Raw genomic sequence first — 25,649 nt, 5'->3', positions numbered from 1 at the left:
TCACATTTATGTGAACTTCAAGAGCAGGTGAACTGACTTATAGTTTGGGATATAGAGTGGTTACTTCTGTGGGTAAGTGTTTAGAAGGGGCATGATAGAGTCTTTGAGGTGCTGGGGATATTCTATATCCTGATTTGATTAATAATAGCATGGAAGTATACATGTATAAAAAGTCATTGATATGCACACTTACTTTTAATATCTCAAAATAATTAAATGACAGAGCATTAGAAATAAAAAAAAAATTCTCAGCACTGAGAGGAGGACAAGTAAACTATCTTAGATGAATCACATGATTTTCCTCTGTTTCAGTTCCCTTGAGTTCTTGGTTGATCTTGCCTTCTTACCAAGTAAGTGTGAGGTCATCTTATCCTCTTTGGCTCTTCCCATGAGTACTGGATCTGTCGCGTGATTTATTCTCTTCCAGTTTTCCTAGTGTGTCTTCAGCAATAACCTGATCACAGAGTGAATCTCTGGGATGACTAAGCATCTCTCCACCCCAACACCAAGCTTACATCTCCCTTTGTACTTATATAGGTTTGTTCTTCCCATTCGGAAAGTTATCCCTTTTTCCTCTTCATTTATCCACAACCTATTACACTGTAGAACCCTTTAAAGTCACTGTTGACAGAGTATACTACCATCTCTAATAGTTTTTGCATTGCATCCATACTGCATAATGAACCCTTTATTTGATATTCCAGATATCCCCTTAGTCACTCTTTCACCTGATTCAGATTTCTGCTCAAATGTTTTTGGTCCTCCTTAAATCCTTTCTCATAATTGCAACCCCTCAACTCTCCTGCAGTCCTTATGCTTCTTTATTTTTATTTCAATTAATTTCACATACATATACCCCAAAACAAAGAAAAACACTTGTGAACATTAAAAATAATGACTAGAACATAATGGGTATTCAGTAAATATTTAATGAACAACTGAATACTAGAATACTCCTAATTTTGTGCACAGCACAATGTTATGATATATTGCATTCTATTTTTAATGGCTAATATTTGTTATATGTGTATGTGTTGTAGTTAAATAGACTTTTTTATTATTAACTCATTTACTGAGGTACTATTTTCTGAGTTCTTTGAATATTTTCCACTGATATCCCATAATATCTGATAATATTTTCTTTAAATTTATAGTTAGAAATAAATTAATGGCTTAAAATCTATTTTAATTTACTTCTTTTCCAATTCATCTGTTGCAGCAGAGGCATTATAAGCACTAGGGTAATGAAAAACATAATGTTAGTCTACCCCGGAATATAGGTGATTTGAAGAAAACCAAGGCAGTATGTAAGTCAATAATATGCTTGAATCATAAGGGTAGAAGGATTCCAGAGGAAGCTAATATTAAAACAATATATGGTTGTATAATCAGAGGAGGGATCTTATTGAACTTAAGGATGATCTAAAAATTCAGATATATGTGCAGCAATATTCCAAATAGTAAAACCACAATCAGATCATTATTTTCTCCCATAAGGTATTTTATTACCTCATTATTATTTGTTTTTTCTCCCCCAATTTGCTGAAATATATATTTCCTTTGTTTCACTAAGTACCTTCTTGATTATATATTTACTGCCCAAAGCCATTTAAATAATGCTATTTATAAGACATAATTAAAATTCCTATTTTTTTTCAATGAAAAAGCACAATTCAACACTAACAATCCCAAATAATCAGTACAGCTTAAACAACTCAGGATTAGTCTAGTCATACAGAAGCTGGAACAAATTAGTTGAGAATCAAGAACTATTTAGTTTCTTAAAGATCTCTAAATCCTAATAAATGAGCAGTTTGGTGTAAAAAGAGAAAATGGGTAAAGACTTTCAGCATGACCTCCACTATTTCTATAGGCTTCTTGAAAACAAAAAGGGGTGAACTAATATATGCTATTGTAGCAAATATTCTTAGTAGCACCAGTATCTTTAAATTGTACTGATAGTTTTAATTTAAATTAAACTTATTGTTATCAGCCCCTGCAGATGTGTGAAAAGTTTACTGTCTAAATGGCACCATAAAGTGAAACTGAATAATACAAAATAAAAATGAAGGCAGGTTAATTAAAATGAAACCCATGAAAATTTCTCCAGGAGAGATAGCCTATCCTATTTCATATTGTAAGTCAAATCCTTCCCTTTCTCCCGTTCCTCACATCTCCAAGTTCTTAGACTTACAATTGGAAATAAAATTTTATAATAAATTTGAGTAAAGAATGCATGTCAAAACATACAAATGTCTGTGGGCTTTTCAAAAATTCCATTTTTTTCTTTTTCTGTTTAAAAATAATGAATTTAAATCATTCCAAACAGTATATTATGAAAGCAAACAATCAGCCCAGACAAGGTGAAAAGAGGAAAGAATTTGCCCCAGAAATAAAAGGAGGAGAACAGCTAAAGATGAAATATTTTGTGTTATTCAAATTGCAAATGTGGTTATTTTTTATCAATGTCTCCAATACCATTTTGGCAGCTTTGAATAAATGATGAAAGGTATCATCTTTTTCTTGCCACTGTTATCAACAATTTAGACAGGGCAATTAATTTCTCCTAGGTGCATGAGGATTCTTTTCTCCTCAAAAATTTTGCCATTATTTTTATGTTCAGGGTTTCCATCTCCTTGGTGGTAGATTTGATAATTTCATTAAAAAGTGTCCATGGTGAGGGATGGGGCGGGGGGGGGGGGATGTAAAAGTGAAATTAGGACCAGAAAAATGATTACTTTTGGTAGAGAATTCATAAACATGCCAGTTTTCTACCATTTCCTTCATTTTACAGTGACAAATTTGAGGTTGTATTTAGTATTTCAGCTTCTTGAAAAAATGATTTACAAATATTGATTTTTTTTAAATGTTTGTTTAGTTTTCAGAGAGAGAGATAGACAAAGCATGAGCGGGGAAGGGACAGTGAGAGACAGAGAGAGAGCAGGAGACAGAATCAGAAGCAGCCTCCAGGATCTGAACTGTCAGCTCTGAGCTGTCAGCCCAGAGTCCGATGTGGGGCTCCAACCCACCAACAATGAGATCATGACCTGAGCCAAAATCAGATGCTTAACCCACTGAACCACCCAGATACCCCAATACTATAATTTTTTGAAGTGGCTCCTAAAACAAGGTGTTACTAAATGTGTTTAGGCTGTTTGTAATCTGGGCGTCCTTACAGTTAGTCCTTTTGGCAATGATAAGCATCCTCTAACTCAGTTTCTCCTAAACACAATATGAAGTAAATATGCCCGTCATTGTCATTTGAACTAAGTCTCATAAACTCAGAGAGGAGTGTGGTCAAAGCAATTCCTAGATTTCCTTCAGATAAAGAAAGTTCAGTTCCGGCATCTTGACCTCATAAAAGAGTGATTATTTTTGTTGTTAATTTACTGCCTACCTTCTTGGTAGGTCAAGCTACTTCTGAGGGGAAGGCTCCCTGCTTAGTATCACCTACAATCCCGCAAGCAAAGCCTTCACAGAAACTGCCCAGACCCTTGAGCCTGATTAGCAGGATTCAACCCCCAGGGTCTGGGGAGATACTTCCAAAGAGAGAAATATCTCTCTTCTTCCCTATAGAAGATTCTCCTGGCATTAAGAACGTAGGCTTCCCCATGACATTTATTTCCCCTCATGTTTCTTCCATGAGGGTGCAGCTAGAGCTGGACTGTTCAGATCTGAGAAAACCCACAGTGAGCATTATGAGGGTGGTGAATATGCACATGTGGTGCAGCAAATGCTTTCTGTCTGGATCTGGCCCTGGTCTCTGTCCTCTGACCCTAGCCAGTGACACTTTTGAAATTTAGGATGGTGCATCTAAGCAAAACAAAGCACAATTTAACAGTTTTACTCATCAAATATCAGGTTGAGAGGTTTTCTTTGTTTTTGGTTTTGTCTCTGTGTCTGTATTTCATCTGGGTGGTTGAATGGCTGCCCCACACCAGGAATCCAGTATTTGTAGGGAATCCAGAGGAACAGACTTTCAATTTTTCTAAGACACCCCTCAGGAAAAATGGCATTTGATATTGCTTGTAATAACTTATTCTAGAAGAATAACATATTCTTCTAGATTGTATTTTCACCACACTTTTGGTATATGCGCTTATCTATTGATGTAATTATCCCAAGAGTTTTGGAAAAGGCAAGAGGAAAGCTAAAATAAAGTTACAAGCAAATATTTGCCATAAATCTTTAACTGAAAGGGAGACCAGTATTTACTAATTTTATCAGCCCTAGCCAAAGCTGATCTTCTCTGTAAATATATTCTTTGACTAACCCACCCAGGCTTGTCTCTTCTTCCTCTGCTATTGTATAACAATCTTTAAAAAGTCAATTCATTTGGCAATTAATTGTATGTGCCTTGTCACATTTTTTTTTTTTGGTTAATGGATTAACTGTTATTTTGAAATTGCTCTTTTCTTTATTTTTTTTAAATAGGAATGCTTTCTTTTTTTAAGTGTTCATGTTTCAGAGAGAGGGGGGAGGAGGAGGGGCAGAGAGGAGGACAAGGGTCCATAGCAGGCTCCGCATTGACAGCAGAGAGCCCCGATGTAGAGCTCGAACTCACAAAACCGTGAGAGCATGACCTGAGTTGAAGTTGGACACTTAACCTACTGAGCCACCCAGGCCCCCCTTCCTTATGTTTTTAAAATTTAATACAAATACATTGTGAGATTTTAAAACACACAGATTTATGTTTTTAAAACTCTATGACAGCAATGATAATAGTCAAACTGCATTGAGTTCTTACTGCATGACAGATATTGTTCCATATTGTTCCATATATTGTTTTATTTACATCAGCACATGGGGTCCTCACCACAAACTTGTGAGATTAGTGCCATTACCAAATCACCTTTTCATGGATGTGTAAGGCAAGTAATAGATAGTAAGTGCTTGAGTTGCATTTATTCTAGCCCCCAACATTTGATCCAAAAAACAGCAGATATTTTATACACAGAAGATATTGAATTTGAACCCACTATGAGTACAATGAGGCCTTCAGACTTCCACATATGATATTTATGAGTTTATAGTCCAAAGAGTTCATATTTCTACTTTTACATGGAAGGGAAAACCAAGCCTCTATCAAAAAGAAACAATAATATACAACACGAGAGTTAGATGAAATACCCATTTTCTAGTCTTTAACCTCTTCTCATGTCGCTGTCACAGAACCATTGGTGGGGAAGGCAGGACTCTGGTCCAGACCCTTTTCAATTTAGTCTAAGTTGAATTCCCAGGAAATATTTTTATTGGGTTACTACCAGGATAGGCCGTTAGTAAATGAATTTATAAAAGAAAGTTTCCCTCACAAAGGCCTTGGTAGGAAAGCTTTAACAAGATTTGCTGAGTACTCCATGAGTAATAGATTTAAGGAGGTCAACAAAAAAGACATTTTTATTATACACTATACGGTATTTTATTACATCAATCCTTTGGCTTCCATGTGGTAACCTTTCAAAAACTTTTTAGAGCAATTTCTTAAAACCACTTATTGAATTTAGCTATAATAGAATCTTACAGAGCTTTGCATCATTTTTTTCTTCATGATGAAATCTAAGACATTCTCTAATTAGCCTGATTTTTTAAAGCATAACTCAAATAAAGACAAGGTAAAGAGTTCTTGACATTTCTGTATAGCTTATTCTTCGTTTCCCAGTCATTTATCAAAAAATACTTTCAATATTAATTTTATTCCATATATATATTAAACTTTGTGATCACATGTACAGATAAGTTTAAATGTAAGCCGATTGTTTTCAGGAGTTTTTTGGCATGTTTTAAATTTTATTTTTTAAGTCTATTAATTTTGAGAGGGAGAGAAAGCATGAGTGGGGACAGGCAGGAGAGAAAGAGAATCCCAGGCAGGTTCTGCACTATCAGCATGGAGCCCAATGTGGGGCTCAAACTCATGAATCATGAGATCATGTCCTGAGTTGAAATCAAGGGTTAAGCTTTTAACTGAGTGAGCCACTCAGGTTCCCTGAATGTTTTGGCATATTTTAAAATATGCTTCTAATTGATCATTAATTTATTCAATCATTCGATTGGTAAATATTGATTACAAGAATGTATTATATGCTAATTGTAGCAAATAAAGATATTTTGCTCAGCAAAACAAACACATACCTTGCCCCCAGTCTCATGAGGAAGGCAAAAATTCATGGAGAAATTACATCAACATATAAATTCTAACAGTATCACCTCTAGGAATCAAGATATATTAGTAACTTTGAAAACCTATGGAAGGTATGTATCATATCTTTAGTGAAATTCTCTAATACAGGCAAAGTAGTGTTACTGCAGAGCTTGCTTTTTGTTTGTTTGTTTGTTTGTTTTGTTTTGTTTTTCAGCATTTCTGTTGAATATTGAACTTTCATCCACTAGGTAAACTGGAGCCAACGAAATATCAAAGTTGAGAAACCACACCATATAAAGAGACATTTCTTTTTTTTTTTTTTTTTTACAAATAGTTTATTGTCAAATTAGTTTCTACATAACACTCAGTGCTAAAGAGACATTTCTTTATTTCCAATGCTAAGTAATAAAGCTTTAAAAAATGGCATAGGAGCACATGTACCCCAATGTTCATAGCAGCACTCTCCACAATAGCTAAAACATGGAAAGAGCCTAAGTGTCCATCAACAGATGAATGGATCAAGAAGATGTGGTTTATCTTTACCATGGAATACTACATGGCAATGAGAAACAATGAAATCTGGCCATGTGTAGCAACATGGATGGACCTTGAGGGTTTTATGCTGAGCGAAATAAGTCAGGCAGAGAAGGACAAATATCATATGTTTGCACGTATAGGATGATTAGGAGGAACTTGATGGAGGAACAAGGGGGAGAAGAAGGGCGGAAATGGTGGGGGAAAGGGAGAGAGGCAAACCATGAGAGACTCTTGAATGCTGACAAAAACTGAGGACGGAGGGGGGGGGGGGGGGGGATGGGCATGGAGGAGGGCACTTTGGGGATGAGCACTGAGTGTTATGTGGAAACCAATTTGACAATAAACTATTTGTAAAAAAAAAAAATAAAAAAAAATAATAATGATAACATAAAAAAAATGGCAACAGTTGATGAAGGTATATTAGTGCATTGTTACTCTATAGGGGGAATAAGGCCTCAAGGGTCATTTCCTTATCAAAAGCATCATTCAAGGGCACCTGTGTGGCTCAGTCGGTTAAGCAGTTAAGCGCCAGACTTCAGCACAGGCCATGATCTCACGGCTTGTGAGTTCAAGCCCCTCATGGGGCTCTGTGCTGACAGCTCAGAGCCTGGAGCCTGATTCAGATTCTGTGTCTCCCTCTCTCTGGCCCTTCCCTACTCTCTCTCTCTCTGAAAAATAAATAAACATTAAAGATTTTAAAAAGCATCATTCAAGAAATGTATTATTGTTTTTGCAGGTGAAATGTTTCCAGGTGAAAAAATCGACTGCAAACACAGATACTATTTACTTGAAAAAGATGTCTCTTCTAAACTGATCAAAGTTAAGTCAAACATAGATAAAAGTCACTGTTAGGATCCTGTTCCCTAGCAATTTAGGACTCTAGATTTCTCTTCCAGAATGCATTCCTAGCTGTCTCGAACTGGCTTATGATCATTGTTTCTGCTGATATCATTGACATTCTGTTTTATATTTTATCTTTACTTTGTGCTAAGAAATGTTACCTGAATGTTTTTAAGCTCTTTACTTCTCACTTATCACTTTAACTTTGTCTGAGGACAGTTGGCACTTTTAATAAAAAACAGTACAACCTGACTCATTTCTTCCCATGTATTCAATTGAAATGAAACCACCAGTTTGGAAAAATATACATTTTTAAAATGTATACCACCAGTTTTATAAAATTTATAGAGTAGTTTATTACCTGAGAATAAGATGGTAAAAACAAAAACTCACTAAGCCTCACAATTATATTTTATTTATTTATATACTTATTGACTTTTTTGAGAAAGAGAGACACAGCCTGAGTCAGGGAGGGGCGGAGAGAGAGGGAGACACAGAATCTGAAACAGGCTCCAGGCTCTGCCATGTCACCACAGAGCCCTTCGCAGGGCTCATACCTATGAACTGTGAGATCATGACCTAAGCCAAACTTGGATGCTTAACCAACTGAGCATTAAAGATAGATATAAAATGAATTAATTTATTGCCTCTTTAAATGTTTATGTAAACTAACTTTAGGGAGCTAATAGCATTTATCGTTTATCCTAGAGTTTTGCATGAACACCAATTCATTATTTTTTTACATCTGTAAAATATATATTTCTTCAAAATACCTTAACTGAAATTATTTATATAGATGAAGTATAAAAATACATTTGAATCTGTTACTTTCCTGACATAAACTTGACTAATTATTTTAAAATCCAGATGGCAAAAATATCTTAGCACAAAATATCACAATACCTTTGCAATGCATTTAAATTTATACAATGCTAAATTATGTTTATAGAAAGAACAAGATAATCAAAGGCAATTTGGAACAATTTTTTTCTGATGCTTTACAATAAAATTACTTGAATGGGTGTTAAACAAATGTATAGATATTATTCAGAATTTAAGAAATACTGTAGTTAGCTATCCAAATCAGGGCTAATCAGAAATAGAATTGACAACCTTGAGTTTACAAACCTGAATAAAAGGTTACTGCTAATATTTAGGTTTTTATTCTCAGAAGATTTATATTTGAACTAGAGTGATCACCAGCCAGCAGCCAGGTTAATCACACCACATTGTGTTAGTACCATGTTGTTCTCAAGCAGAAGTAATGTTAAAAAGCTGGATAATGTGAAGTCAAATATTCAAAGACAAACTATTGTGGAGCTATTCAAATTATAAAAAATGTGCGATGTTCATTTGAATTAACAAATTGAAGTGAGTATCTTTTTTCAAACGTTTGTTAATGTTAATAAGCAAAGAGGCAGAGTACTGAAGCTCCACTAATCAGGAGTTGTCAATGGTGGGTCAAAAGAACTAAGTGATGGAGGCAAATTTTATACACTTAGTAATAAGTAGGAGATTATTATGTATGATTTTATCTTAATTGGTTTTGAAAATTAATTGGGTGGTAACAAAAGCTGGCATAAAGCTTTTCATTTGAATAGAACAATTAAAAACCCCAAAAGGCTTAGAGTTGATGATAACCACTCTACTGGATTAACTCCTAGCTATAAAATCAGAAGAGATTTATTATTTATCTGAAAATTGAGTTAATGTTAATGACTAATGTATGTTACTTAGCTGGGAACATTTCTACTTTTCAAAGCATGTTTCTTCGGTCAAGGTCAAGTCTGTATAAAATTGATATAATAGTAAGTGACTTCCGTGACTACATTTTTTTTTCTCATTCAGAATTGGAAATGTATGTAATGAAAGTAGTAAGACATAGTATTTATTACCCTTTACTTCAATAACTGAACTTTTTTTGTCTTCTGTAATATCTGCCTTACTAAAGTAATATTTGTTTTAAATTAGAAATAAGAATAATCATTTCTATATTTACTTGTCTTCATAAGGTTACCATTATATATATCATCCTATTCTAAGTTTAATTTCTGAAAATTTCATGTTATCTTCTAATATAGTCATTAAAACAGAAATATGTGTTCTAGCCTTGACATTTGTTAAAGATACTTTGAAATGAGCACTAGTGTGTCAGCAACTGATGGATAGAGTCACTCTTAATCATGTTAACATTAACACTGATCAAATCTTTATTTCTATAATTTTAAGTGGTACAAAAATATTTATAACTATAGGATAATATTTAGTCATAAATATTTATAACTATAGGATAATATTTAGTCATAAGTGACATGTATATATTTACAGTCCTGATGCAATGCTATGTATGTATTTCTAGAGTTATGCTTAACTGGTTACTATTCAAGAGCAAACTTTAGCTCTTCTTTTAGCTTTTATCAACTAATTTCTTTTATTTATTTATTTATTTTTAAAATATTTATTTATTTTTTGAGAGAGAGTATGCGAGCAGGGAGGAGCAGAGACAGAGGGAGACACAAAATCAGAAGCAGGCTACAGGCCCGAGCTGTCAGCACAGGGCCTGATGCAGGGCTCCAACAAACAAACTGTGAGATCATGACCTGAGCTGAAGTCGGACGTTTAACCAACTGAGCCACCCAGGTGCCCCTCTTTTAAAAATTTTTTAAAATGTTTATTTATTTTTGATACAGAGACAGAGTGCGGGATGTGGAGGGGCAGAGAGAGGGAGACACAGCATCTGAGCGCAACATGAGGCCCTAACCCCTGAACCTTGAGATCATGACCTGAGCCGAAGTCAGACACTTAACCGACTGAGCCACCCACGTGCTTTCAACTAATTTCTATCAGACATTACAAACCTACTTTGTCCATATTTTACCTTCTTACTATTTAAAAAAGAGTGGAAATGTTTTTGTATGTCATCAGATTTTTAAGCAGATTTAGAACCAATGCCAAACGCTTTGGGTATTTACATAAATGAAATGAAATGAAGGGATTAGTCTAGACTCTATTCTGTTTTAATATGAAATGTAGATTTTGTTTCCTATGAAGTTATGGATTTTTAAAAAAAACAAGATATTTTAAAGTGAAAAATATTTGTTTTAAATTAAGTGTAGATATCTTCCATTTAAAATATATTTGTAAAAAAATGTTTTATGTAAAATTAACATTCCTCAATTACATTTGTAATTAATTACTCTGGTAAGTGAATTTTATTTTAAGCTCACATTAACAAAACATTGGGATCCACTGGAAATCTAGAGCATGTCTAGGCAGATGGACATAATAAATAAAGCAAGAGAATGAATGAACAGAGTGAAACAGCAGAAAGTATATTATCTCAACAAGAAATGTGGGATTTTGTCTTTTGAAACCTGTTCCAAATCAGTAAGCTTTTTATATTCACCAGGAGTGTTTGTTTTCACATTTTCATAGTCGTTTGGCAGTCCGTGACAAGCTCTTTGTGGCTAAGAAAATTGAAAACTACTTTGAAATTCTCTGAGCAACTCACAGATACCATCAAAATATACTGCCATAGTATGAAGAAAAGTTGAAGAATTATGCCTTTAAAATTGTGCCAAGAAACCTCGCCAGCATCTTTCTCTCTTTCATTATCAAGCAGAATTCTACACTGCCTGCCTTTGGGCTAGGCAATTCCATAGATATTTCTCATACAACTGCTTACTGCAAAAGTTTTAGGCCAGAAAAGACTTACTTTTCTCACCCTGGGGAAGTAACATAGTATAAGAAGGAAAAATAGTTTGCAAAAGTGGGAGAACTGTGTCTGCCATTAACCAACAAATGATGGAAAGTCTACAGCATTTGATTTTTATATCCAGAAAATAATGGGAGTGCATTGTGGGATTTCTAGTGCCCCATTTAGCTTTCAAAGTATGAATCTGCTACCTTTCCGGTCAGTTAAATGTCCAAGTCTTATCATAAGGAGTGTGACCAAAATTTGACTACATTACACATTGCAATGCCTGCCTCTGAACTGTATAGTCCATTGAAAGGAACAAATTGTGGAGTGGCTGGTAAGTAAGGAAAGGAGGAAAGGAGAGTTTATATCCAGCTGCTTCTTGACATCTTGTATTATCTAAGTACCTCAAATAAAGCTCTCCTCTTTACAGATCTGATACTTTCCTACTGTTAGTCCTATTAATGAATGACACCACCATCCAGACATTTTGAAAGCAAAATATCTCTCCTTTAGGTCCCAAACTGAATCCATCATTAAATCTCATTTTTTATAGCTGCTAAAATCATGCAACTGTGTTCATATCTCTCATCTCCATATATTACAATATTTTCATTAGAGCCCATAATAACCTTTTAAGTTGTGTACTTCAATGCAATTTTCTCTCCCCCAGCCAAGCTAGTCTCCATTCTATAGCCATCAAGTTCTTTTCACAATACACCTTCTGATCATATCATTCCACACCTCAATTTGAAAAAAGTCCCTCTGTGACTCCCATTGCTCTTAGGATGAAGCTAAATCGAACACAATTTTATCCAGTAGAATTTCCGCGATAATGGAAATCTTCCCTGAACTTTCTAGTCTAATAACCACTAGACACAGGTGGCAACTGAGCACATGAAATGTGGCTAGTTCAGTTTAGGAACTAAATTCTTAATTCTATGTGATTTTAATTCCTGTAAGTCTGAATTTAAATAATCATGTTATCTGATGGCATCCACATTGGGCGCTCTAGCTCACAAATATGTCCGCTGCATCACCTGATCTCTATCCCTTCTCAAGCCTTTTCCTGTACCAAGTCCTCTTGATCTCTCTGATTCACTCCTTTAAGTTTGGCAAATTCATTTTGTTCCCCACTGCCTCAGGGAAACTTTACACACATTATGACATCTGATGGGAGACTTATTTCCATTCCTTTTCTCCTAGTTAACACCAATCAACCTTCAGATTATCCAAGAATAAAAATAATATCCTTAGGGAATAAAGAAACGCTCTTCATTGTCCTTGTCATAGTTTCAGACTTATGTATGCGGTTTTTTGATAAACTAGACTACAAGATAAGGGTATGAACCGCCCTTGCCTCGAATTACTCTAGTGCTTGGCATATAATAAGCATTCCATAAATATCAATTACATGAAGGAGTGACTAATTATTCTGTAGCCCAATAGCTTCAATTTGACTTGAATTGTTCTGGCAATATATTTGGCAAATCTTTCTAAGCATACAAAGCAGCAACTAAAGGAAATTTACCAAATTGCCAAACTTTTCTCAGACCAACAAGGGAATGGACCTTGAGAGTTTCTTTGGTATTTACAGATTTGGGAATCATCCAGTAACATCTAAGCTATGAGCTCAAACAAACAGGGATTGTTAGTATCCAATTTGCCTGAAACAGCCTAAACTCCATTCAGGCTGACAAGTTAGTGAAGAAAACTTTCATAACCTTCACCAACAACCTGAGCTGCACAAATCCCTCTGCTCTTGATATCTTAATTTAATCCCTTTTGAAGTCATTTGTTCCTGTAACTGGCATTTTAATCTCCTTGTGTGCTTCCGGTTGTTCCCATTTCACACTTGTTATCAGTATACTCTGCTGCAGCTTAATGCCTTCAAAGAGCCAAGCATAGTTTTACTGTAACTCAGATTTTTAAGCTCCTTTTCAAGGATCTTCAACTTTTAATCTTTTTCTTCATCCTAATTCCACTAATACGTCTTGCATTTTTGAGGGGACAGGTTTACAGGGCAGTCTGTGCATTCATCCAGCTTGCCCCCTACCTTGAAGACAAAGAAATTGTCTCTCGAAATTCTCTAAAGGGCATGTAATGCGAACTAGTATACTCTACATCTAAATGACTGGCTGTACAAAATCATTCAGTAATCTATTCATTATAATTCCAAAAAGAACTAGAGACTTTCCAATAAACTTTACATCAAATCTCTGTAGTTAAATGACATATATGTGAAGGTGTGCTAAGAACATTTACGTTTGGCCCCTTTCACTATAACAAAGGCTGAAAATGCATCATGGAATGGGGCCAAAAATTTGTATTTCAACAAGTACTTTTAATACTTACACTTATGCCACTATCTAACATTAGGAATCCTACCACATCAATTATAATAAGAAAATAACATCCATCGTTCACTAATATTAAATGGACTAATATAGTTCAAGCTCCTAGTTATAGTACATTTGCAAACTTAAGTATTTTCCCTCCCTATTCCCTCTTTCAATCCTTTTATTTTCAGAGCCTTTCATCCAAGAATTTTATGTTATCGGCTCAGGCCTGTCACCCTCAGCTGAAAGCAATGATGACATAGTCCTTCAATATCTTCATTCTATTATCTAGCATTATTTTTTTCCACTAAGACCAAGTTTTCATTGTGGTTGGACCTCAGACAACAGCAAGTCTATGAGATGACAATGTAGTCTTCAGTGTCTTTCTGCCAGGTTACTAACTATCCTACATTATTTTGCTTGTTATCCCAATTTCTTTTTGCCATTGGAGCACCATCACCTACCTAGGTTCTACCTAGCCAGAACCATGGCTAGCTCTATTCCTTTGTTCTTGGGAGGTAGATCCAATGGTCTCCATTCCTAAACACTGGCCTTATTTCGAAAGGATGTGTGGCTTGGAAACTCATTCCTGCCCTTCATTGAATCTAAACTCTTGAATGTCATTTTCACTTTTTTCATCATATTATGTCTTTGTAGATAACAACACCAGTTGAAGCACACCTAAATTTGCCATTGTGTGCTCTATAGTCTAGCTGCCATTGCAAAGGCCAACCATCATAGCTGGTTAATTAATCTGCTCTTTTGACCTTACCTTTTTCTCCCCAGTTGCAAACGCTCATGCCTCTGATGTCAGTGTCTGTCTATCCAGCCTAACAGAGGTTCCTTGTTAAAATGAAATCCTTTATGCAACTAAGAAATTAAGAGAAATGGGTTCTCATATAACAAACCTAAGCAAAAATGTGTTTTCCAGTAAAATATAATCATTGGCTATTATATAGATGAAATGATAATAGATATAGAACAAAAATGATCTAGCAATAATTGATATCTCATTTTTAAAGCTAAGGAAAAGAACCTAACTTGTTGGTAAATCTTACCAAAAAAATCATAAAAGGTGGGGTACCTGGATGGCTTAGTCAGTTGAGTGATCGTCTTCAGCTCAGGTCATGATCTCACAGTCTGTGAGTTTGAGCCCCACGTCGGGCTCTGTACTGACAGCTCAGAGTCTGAAGCCTGCTTCAAATTCTGAGTCTTCCTCTCTCTCTCCCTCTCCCCATTCATGCTCTATCTCTCTCTCTCAAAAATGAATAAATGTTAAAAAAAAAAAAAGAAAGAAACAATAAACAAAGCACACAAACAACTAAAAGTGCATAGTTCTACTTTCCCCTGACACCCACTACCAACTCCCAGCACATGAATTCTCTAAGGTCATTGGTAAAATTTCTATTTTCTGAGTTAATGTAATGATATTTGAACAACCACTGACCTGGAAGATCTGGAGAACACAGCCTCCTAAGTCTAATAGCTTTTCCAGGTAAAATGCCTGTCTTCTGTAGTGGTAGCACAGCACACGCTCAATACCAGGCATCTATCAGCTTGGCTTCCTCCAAAATGCTTGAGGGGCTAAGGGAATAGCTCAAAATATGAGATAGAAGCTCCAAGCCAGGTGCGTGTTCACTTGACTTCTGCTCTGCTCTACTTTTAAATTCTTTAACCTTAAAGCAAAACATTGTAAAATCTGTTCTATTTTCCTCCTGTGGTCAAATTGGTTAACTTTCAAACTATTACTTCCATGAAAACAAAGAATTTTACTCCCTTTCAAGACTTCAAGAATGTCCAAAGATGCTTGACTTAAAACCTATGGAAGTTTTATAGATCAATTTTCAGTCAACTGAGAACCAAAAGGATAAATGTTTATTATTGTCTGTCTCTAGTTGGGTTGACCATTTCTAATTAGAATCTCAAAAGAAGCATAATATACAAATGTATAGGTCAAATTTCATTACAACTATCATAATAATAAGCATCTCAAAGATAAACATACTATCCAATTCAGACAAATGTTTAAACAACCATCTTAGAAGCAATGACATCTAAAAATTTATAGGAAAAGAGATTTTACTCACTCATTGAAGTTTAATATCTAAAGGTATTGAGAAAAAAGCTTTTTGGCATAAGATCTATTCTGCCTATTCTAATAAATAAATAAGTTAATGTTAGTCTTATTATTGAAATATCTGTTAAATATCCTGTTTCTTCCCATAAAATGGATTTCACCTTTGGATAAGAAACTGATTAAGAAAGGCAAATAGTTTCAAGAAAATAAAAAACTAGGAATAAAAATGTTTACTATGTTTAATCCAATTGATTTTCTCTCTATATATATGTATGTTTCCCTCAAGTTCAGATTACAGAGAATTATTATTAATCTTTTTCTCGTTATATATTTCATGTCAAACAATTTCATAAGATATTATGAATTCTTTAAAACCCTGGTTTTAATGAATGACTTATAATTATCTGAAATGGTGGTAGTACCATATGCACACCTCACTATTATATATTTCAGTTATTTCTTATTTACCCTTTACTATAAAAAAGATGTTATGAAAATACTGTATATACATTTCTTCTAACTTACGAGTATTTTCTTTAGATAAATTTCTACAAGTGAAATTAATGATGCAAATAATATAAAAAATGTTATGATTTTTAATACATAATGAAAAGATGTTCTTTAAGAAAGTTTGTACCAATTCATACTCTACCATGACTGTATGGGAATGTGTGGTTCAACAAACTATCTTCAGCCTTGAGTATTATTTTTAAAATAAAATCTTGCCCTGCTTGACATATTGAAAAGAGATACTTGCTTATAATTCTTCTTATTAATAAGATATGATAAATTCTATACATATAGTGTTTACAAAGAGTTTGCTTACATCATCATATTTTAGTCTAGCCTGTATTTTATAAGAAATATTTTCCTAAAACACCATGTTTCTCTTAATTTTAGCTATTTCATTTTTATTTTGGTAAGGTACTTTTAGGTAGCCTTATTTGAAAACTTTTGAGTTTCTTCCACTGCTTTTACTTCTTTTATGGTTTCATACTGATAATTTTTAGTTTGTAGTTTGTAACCCATAACTTAACTTTGTTTAAATTGATGTCCAAATTGATGTATTTTCCTAAATTCATAATATTAAATACAATTTCCCTGATAAAGGATTCCTTTTCTATTCATTCTGTGGTCTGCTTAAGGTCTACATTCTGCTCTTATACTCAGTTTTTTGCATCTTATACCAATACCAGATTGGCATAAAATTTTGAGTTTTAGAATGTATTTTTTTTTTAAATGCTTTATTTATTTCTAGGAGAGAGAGAGAGACAGCATGAGCAGGGGAGGGTCAGAGAGAGGGAGTCACAGACTGAAACAGGCTCCAGGCTCTGAGCTGGCAGTCAGCACAGAGCCCGACGCGGGGCTCGAACCCACGAACCGTGAGATCATGACCTAAGCGAAAGTCAGACGCTTAACCAACTAAGCCACCCAGGCGCCCCTAGAATGTATTTTAATATGAACTAAAATAGGTGAAAAACAAAGGAAATAATGATAGAAATACTTTATCTCAGATGCTTACCAGCCAAGGTGTTCTTGCTTATGTTTCATGTTTGTCTGGGTTGGCTGCAGCTCCTCTGGGTTTTCACTCTGGAACATTGCAGATTCATGGGCTGAAGGAAAAGATACATCGCTGGCTATTAGAATATCCTGTGTACCCATACTTCATTGGCCATATCCGGTCATAATGCAAGGCCTGAATTCAAAAGGTTGGAATCCTCTACTCTTCCCACAGGAAAGGCACAATGAAACACAAGATACAAGTTTACACTAAATCAACTTTAAATAAATTAATCAAGTCCAAGAAAGATCCCATTTCACTTTTGACTGAAATTATCCAAAATCCATAAATTAATTTAAAAGGAACTGGCATTTTTACAATACCCAGTTTTCTTATTCAGATACACATTTCTCTTCATGTATTCAAATTTCATCCTTATAACTGTCAGCTAAGTTTGTAAATTTTTAATACTTCTAAGGAAATTATTCATTTTATAATAGATAGGTTTTGGATATTTCAATGCAACAAAGAATTGAAAGAATTTTCCCATTATAATTTCAACTGCTTAATAATAGTATATGGAAAAAGTCATTTAAAAATACTGATATTGTATCTGCTATTTGGTTAGATGTTCTTTTTAATTCAGAATTATAAGTGATTCCTTCAGGCTGTGCTGATCAATACAGTAGTCACTTGCCACATTTGGTTATTTAAATATAAATTAATTAGTATTAAATTAAATTAAATTAATATTCAGTTCCTTGGTCATATTTACCACATTTCAAATTCTTAATAAGAATATGTAGCTGATAGCTACTGCTTTGGACAGGAGCTTTCTGGATCTTTCCTTCATTGTAGAAAGTTCTATTAGTACTGCTGTAGGGCTTCTAATTGTATAGCCCTATTATCTGTCTATATTGTTAATTTTTTTCCTTTTAATAGTCATGATTTTTCTCATTTCTCTTTGTGTCCTATTATGCTGACAACTTAAAGCAAAATGTGAATTACTGGCGGTGATGGTTTTGCATAACATTTACTACTCTTCTGCTTTTGTTAGTTGAAATCATCACCCTGGAGTGCATGAATGGCTGTGTGGCCCTCACAGTCTGTCGAAATTGTAACTACTACTATTCATTTCATTATTACAAGTTGTATGGAAAGATGAATAATGAAAAAGAAAGGAAGCACCCATGAAAACAGTATTTTGGCTGTCTTCAATATTAGCACCAAAATAATAGAAGAAACATTGTCCAGTTTTTTGATAGGTAGACAGTGAGTCTCCGACATAATAAGAAGTTGAAAAGAGATGAAACATCCTACTTGCTGCTCTCAATCAATGCATGTAGCAAAGCATTTCCTGAACATAGATTGAAATTCTTAATGAAACTCCATCGATTATATCATCAGTGGATTAGCCTCTTCTAATTCCACCATCCTATATTATAGTATTATATTTCCATAATTTTTAGGTGTCCTGCTTTTTCCCTTTCTTTTTTTGTGTGTTCACAGATCATTTTTTAGTTGAAGATAATGATAAGCTTCCTCAGAGTTCACTAGACAAACACCATATTGAACCGGAAGCTCATGTTGACTTAATATTACATACTCCGACTTTTCATTTACTCAGTTTTTGTGGATAAATGGACTTTACTCACCATTTTTGTAGATAAATAGATGTATAAACTTACAAATATGTTATTGACAATAAACTTAAGAGCTAATGAGTGCCATTTACTTAACCTTGTTTTGTGTGCAGGGCTCTTTAGTAAGCTTTTAAATCAAACTTCTGACGGTTTAAACACCACAATGATATTAAACATCACCTCATTTTAAATTGAGGAAGTTAAGGATCAGACAGATTTAGCAATTTTCCCAAGGTCACAGCTCTAGTATCTGAAGAAGCAGGAATTTGAAACTTAATCTATTTAACTCCAATGAGATAATTTTTATTGATAAAAACTACGTGTATGTGTGTGTGTGTGTGTGTGTGTGTGTGTGTGTAAGCTTTTAAGAGAGAATTGACAAATAACATTGTGTAGTGTAATTTAATTAGGATATATTTAAAGAAAATATTCTTGATTCTTTCTAAGGAATAACAATAGAAAGATTTTCAGAAATAAAACAAAAATAGTCTTTGGTTCCCTTGTGAAATACAGGCGTATTGAAAATCTGAGATTAAATTTTCCTGTATTAAACATTTTTTTAATATGGCTTGTGATTTTGTCACTATCTTGGGAATATAAAGGGAGGAGAATATTTGAAATAAAAGGAAATATATATACATAAACCACTTTTTATTCTCTGAATTTTATACTTACTGACTTTGTAATTGGGCAACTGTGATAATCAAAACTTCTAGCTCCAATAAAACTTTCCAGAAACAAATGTATTTGTGACACATATTGATCATGTATCTCATTATATTGCCTTATTTAAAGTGAATATTTTGTCCCCCAATGTTTATATTTACATTCTTGACTTCCATAAATATCAACAGCCACAAACAACAATTGAGTAAATGTCCTAAAGGACAGTCACGTAAATTTACACTAAAATCTCATTTTGCTAATAAAAAATGCTTTTTTCTTAAATAAATTCACATGCACAAAAAATCCTTATGTTACCTTCATAATAAAACATATTAAAACTCATTTATAAAATCTTCATACAGAAATTTCTCATAGAAAATATGAAGGAAAGTATTTTGATCAATACTGCCAAAGGAAAATTTTGCATTTAGTCATTCAACTAGAATATGAGTATGTATATTTCATCTTGAATGTTTCTATTTCTCTAATTTTAAATGTATATGAAAATGTTTTCAATTGCATACAATTAATGATTGATATTAGACACTGAATTTAGGGAAACTCAACTTAATCATAAAAATTACTAGTAGACATATAAGGAAATTTCTCTTTTTCTTTCTCTCTTTTTGGAAAAATATATGAGAAATAGAGAGTAAACCAAAGGGTCTGAGGAGAGAAATGGATGATTTAGGGAAAAGAGACTGCAAGCTTCATAAAAGCAGGGGTCATATCTGCCTTTTATATGACATCATCCTTATAATCCTGCCCTCAATTAATATCCATTCAATGAGAGAATAGCCAAATGAATGAATGACAAGTGGCATAGGCTTACCTGTACACAGTTTAAATTAATAAAAAATTAAATCTTATATTTTCAAAACAATTTTTTGTTTACTTTTATTTATTTTTGTCAAACATTATCATTCCACCCCTATTTCTCAGTCTCAAATATGATTCTCTGCTTCATACCTCTCTCCTACCTCTCACAATTATTTCTGATCTTATGTCACTGCCTACCAAGGTGTGTTTTCTCTAGGATGTTTTGAGGTTACCTCTATACTGTAGAGTAAATTGCAAAGGATGCCTATTCTCAGCACTCAGATAACTGAGTCAGATAACTCAGATAACCTACACATATCACACACTCAAACTCTCTCATGCACACTTAGTCATAATTTAATCTCCATGTAACTAATAACATATTAATGGTAAGCATTTATTGTTTATTAAGTATTGCTTGGCAAATATATTTTTATGTACTTGTATACTTGTAAGATAGTAAAGTATGTATATTAAGTATACATGTATTTATAATAAGCATTTGTGCTTATTACATTCATGTTGCATATAAAAATGATTATGATTTCACAACCTTACGGGCACTCTTTATAGTCTTTCTGTCAACACAACTAAGGCGCAGAGCCGCTGAGTAATTACCTTCAATTACAAGCTGGTGGGTGACTGAGCCATGCTTCACAGGCATTCAGGAATGCTTTTAATTCTGATCTTATACTGTATGTTGCCGGGGTGGAAAATTTCTGCACCACATGTGGAGCCTGTCTTTTTGAGAGGCAAATATTTTTACAGAAGTATTGTTCTTTTCTGTCTCAGATAACAATCTTTATGTCAATTAAAAAGTTGCCTGGGTGGCTCAGTCGGTTAAGCCACTGGCTCTTGATTTCAGCTCAGGTCATGATCTCATAATTCATGAAATCGAGCCCTGTGTCGGACTCTGTGCTGACAGGGCAAAGCCTGCTTGAGATTGTCTCTCTCTCCCTCTTTCTTCGTCTCTCTCTCTCTCCCTCTTTCTTCATCTCTCTCTCTCTCTGCCCCTCCTCTGTGAACACGGGTGCTCTCTCTCTCTCTCTCTCTCTCAATAAATTAAACTTATTTTTAAACTTAAAAGCAATTGTTGAATGAATGAGCAAATAAATAAATATTAAACTTACCTCTGAATGAGATGTTAACTTGGGATGTGGATTGTGTTTATTTATGAAATGTACTTGCCTTGGGAATAGGAAAAGAAGTAAGGTGAAAGAAATAAACTAAAGCTAGGAACTACTGAGTCATTCTCTACTTCTTGAAACATCACCCTAGGATGGGTATTATTATTTCTCTATCTATAAAATATATAGATGTGAGAAACTAGGGCTCAGAGAATTTAAGAAATTTACCAAATAATGTATCTAGAATCAGCAAGGACAGTATTCAGAAGCAAGTACGCCTGGCTCGAAAGCCCATGTTCTTAAACTAATTTGCCATGTCAATGCCACCCGAGTATCTGGCATCTCTTGAAGTTTCAACTCTATACATAAATAATTAAGAGAACTTTCTCTGAGTTATAGTTTTCTACTCATGGATTCCACAACTCTGAACAGTCATTTCAAAACTCTGTGGTGATGTATTTACTGAGAAAAGTAAGGAGTTTAAGGTAATAATAATCTAAAATGCATGCTTTACCTAATGGACGACTACTCCAAAATTTACCAGTTCATGTTTGAAATTACAATTTTTTCTGGCAACATTATCTTTGGTTTAGAAATGTGTATATGTTTAAACATATGAACACAAGCTATTGTTCTTACTGCAAATTCTACAAAATAGATCAACAAACTAAAAATGATGCCAGTTCGTAAAGTTATCAGCTATCGCAGTTCACCTGGGTAAGCAATCCAACATGCACAGTGGCATGAGTTTAATGACACAACCTTGAAAGAAAACTGTCCTAGCTGAATGATCTCTTTATAACAATAGTTTTCCTGATTCAGAAGTTACTTTATAAGTTTTAAAATGATTTCATATCTTCTGTTTGTTAAGATCTAATCTCTCAATGACAATGGCTAAGAATTGATGAATGGTCCAGTAGAGAATTACATGCTATTTAGCTTTTCTGGAGAGATATGACATTTTAGGTTTACGATGATTCATCACATGATTGATATGTCAAGTTTTCCTTTGGGATGTTAGTTATTGCAAGAAGTGTAATGGACATATCACTGGTGCATCTGGAGCTGGGACAGAGTCTGCTTGTCATTTTGGGTGGCTGAGCTAAAGCATTGACCATTTATTGGACAAAATCTACTGAATTTTGAGCAAATGGCTGTTTTCAAACATCTTGATATATTCTGTATGTCCAGTCAGTGTTCCCCTGGCTGGCATAGAGAGCCTTCCCACTCTGATAATTAGTTAACCCATTAAGGGAGTCTTATTGATCAACAATCTTTTATGTGTTGCCGAAACTTGTGCATAACCACAAGTCAATATTTGTGAGGGTTAATTCCCTATATTTAGGATTCAAACTTTACACAGGACACTGTTCCTTTTGTGTGCTGCCTTTTTAGCTTTTTAAGAGAGGTTAATAAAAAGAGAAGAAATCTGCACACTTTAGGGCTTACCCATCGATTTAGTGAAGTTGCACCCACACTAAAGACCTCTGACACTAAAATCAATGTAGCAAGTGATGATCACTTATAAGAGGGAAGATTAGGCTCAGAATCCATTATTATTAGGGGGTCACCGTAGCCAGCTATAGGAAATCAAGCTAAGCAACTATACGATGGTGAGAAATGAGCATAGACTAGATTCCAAATCACAGCTGTGATTCAAGAATGAAGTGCATCTCTGTGATTCAGTTTCACATGAAAAATGTCCTTCTTTCATGGAGCTAGATCCATTTTTTCCCAGGTTTTTGAGAAATCTGAGAGGTGATTATCCAAGAAGGAACAGGTCAGTGGCCAAATGGCTTCACCTCTCCCTTGAGTTTCAGTTTCCCTATTACTTGTTCACTTCTATTTCCCATATCTTGTCCTAGGCCAGGCTCTGGATGGGTACTCTTTCAACTGAGTCCAGTATTAGGCTCAATTTCCCTGAGTAGAGCTAAAACATGATTTTTGAAAAATAATTTTACTAAGGCATAGGATAAAAAAATTAAATAAAAAAGATAGCATAAAAACAGTCCAACTAATGAAAAACATGTTTGGTTTTATAACCTAGCTATCTTATATTATTCATTAGCTTTGAAACCAAGTACCAAGGCTCTTTCCAAATAACTCAGATTGCCTCTCAAGGTGTGAATCCAATAATAAATTCTTTTGAATATAAGGCATTTATTTTTATATATTATAATCTGATGAAGCCTTAATCATAATGTATATTTTTACAGCTATCTAAAATTTATTTATTTTATCTATAGGGCTGTTATGTGTATAAGCAGAATAGATAGAAGCCTGAGAAGTATTGTTGAGGAATACTGCTAACCAAATATATCTCTATCACTGGCTACAAAAGATAACTAAATTTTCCAAAATTTTTTCACCAGAAAGTATTGAAAACTTTTGATAAAATAAAATACATCATTTGTTTTTGCTCACCGAGCCTTGGTTAAGAATGAACACTAAATATGAGTAGGGGAGATAAATTTGTAAACCATTGGAAAATGCTTTGTTAGATACCAAATAAAAACTGATGTTTAAACTGAAGTTATTTTTTAAGTTATCCCATACACTCAAAACCGAACCCATTTTTTTAAAAATCTAGGAGAATCAGTTAAAACTATTTGGTGGTAGTTTATATTTCCAAACTAATTGTACAGTTTCAGCAAAAATGAGTCATGAATTATTACTGATTAATGACAAGAAGCTCCAAGTTAATTAGAGTTTCAGCACGCGTCAACAATGTGAAGGGAGTCTGAAGAAGGCAATGTGACCTTGGAATGGCTAAACAATGTCATTCTCAATCCAGGCAAGGTAGTAATCACCTTACTAAATTCTACCCTAGACACCACTCACCTAAGTGATTTTGTAAGCCACATAATTAGAAGGGTAGAGCGGTAGATATCACCCAGAACAAAACTAGCAAAAAGTCCAGAAATTCTTCAGTGTTACAGTCTAGATAGAGCTCCAGAAGTGGAGTCAGAAAGATTAGGTTCTAACTGAACCCTTTTTACTTGATGAAAGCTGAGCAGTTTTGGGCTAATCATTTTGTCCTTTTAAGGTCCAGTTTTATCACCCATAAAACTGATATAATAATACCATCCTTTTCCTAACGTTGTTGTATAGGTCAAATGACATGCATTATGTAAGTTGTGACATGCTATGCAAATATTATGTGAAAATAGTTGATCTGGTTCTGAGTATATAATAATAGACTGCATGAGATGGAGAAGTTTGTTACTTATAATTTCATAGGGTTTGGGACAGGAATAGAAGTGAAAACGAAGTAGATTTTGCTTAATGAATAAAAGAACCAAATAATGACCGATAATATATCAATAATATAACTGGTTGCCTCAAAAAAGCAGCTTCCCCTCTTAAGAAGAATTCAGTGAGAAACTAGATAAAAACCTGGAATTGATGGTCGTGGAAGAATTTATTGTATGGTCTGTAAATACCTTTCCTGGTGAAAGAGTTTCCCAATATGATGAGGTTTTGTTAGAATCCTAGTTTGTATTTCCAAATCACTAGGTTAAGGACAATTTTATATTTAATATCAATTATAACAATACCAATTGAAGGCACTAGCACTTATGAGACACCAGTCATATTACAATAAGTCCAGACTATTTGTATGGTCCTTTACAATTTTTAAAGCTATTTATATACATACTTTACCTAGGAAAGAAGGAAAAGAATACACTTAAGCCCATTTCTCCTACCCCCGATATAATATAGCTGATAATAGGACAAGAATTCAAAAGTTTCTTGTCCAAAATGTTGTTCCACATTTCTTGTACACACACACTTTCTAATCTGACCCCCAAGATAATGCTTATAAAAACAAGCTTATGTGGATCATTACTGTAAGAGCAAAGTAAGTCAACATAGGCAACAAGCAGAGTAGGCAGAAAAAAAAAAATTCTACACCACCCAGAAAAGAATTGCCTTGTGAAATTTACAGCTTTACAAATCTTGTGTGGCTCTTTAAACAGAAAAATAGCTCAACTCTTTATCTGACAAACCTATAGGTGATTCTACTTGGAGAAATAAGAGTAATCAAATCTCACGCTTCAGAAATAAGCTCAACACTGTAGAGGTCAGGAAGATATTTTTTCCTTTGTAACCCTGTTCCACTTGACAATTGGCTCAAAGCAAAGAAAGTGGCACTTGGGGCTTCTTTGCTTCCTTTTGATGCATCAGTATCAGTTTGTCTAATAGCCATGAAGGGCAAAGGCCCTTAAGAAAAAGGACAAATGACAGTTTCCTAATCTGAGGG

General features: G+C 34.2%; 1 long non-coding RNA gene across 1 annotated transcript in view; it reads right to left on the bottom strand.

Annotated features, from left to right (window-relative positions):
• The window catches only part of LOC120243739, a 60,389-nt gene extending 39,320 nt beyond the window's left edge, over window positions 1-21,069 (bottom strand). Inside the window, exons 1-2 of the long non-coding RNA XR_005531385.1 lie at window positions 20,877-21,069; window positions 17,152-17,242 (exon numbers count right to left, since the gene is read on the bottom strand). This is a non-coding gene — a long non-coding RNA (uncharacterized LOC120243739). The remainder of the gene's footprint in view (window positions 1-17,151; window positions 17,243-20,876) is intronic.
• Between the last annotated feature and the right edge of the window lie 4,580 nt (window positions 21,070-25,649).

The sequence above is a fragment of the Hyaena hyaena genome, unplaced genomic scaffold (genome assembly GCF_003009895.1).
Source record: "Hyaena hyaena isolate Hyena2069 unplaced genomic scaffold, ASM300989v1 scaffold_355, whole genome shotgun sequence".
Lineage (NCBI taxonomy): Eukaryota > Metazoa > Chordata > Mammalia > Carnivora > Hyaenidae > Hyaena > Hyaena hyaena.
Note: the sequence above shows the minus strand (reverse complement) of the source record. Positions and strands in the feature narration are given on the sequence as shown.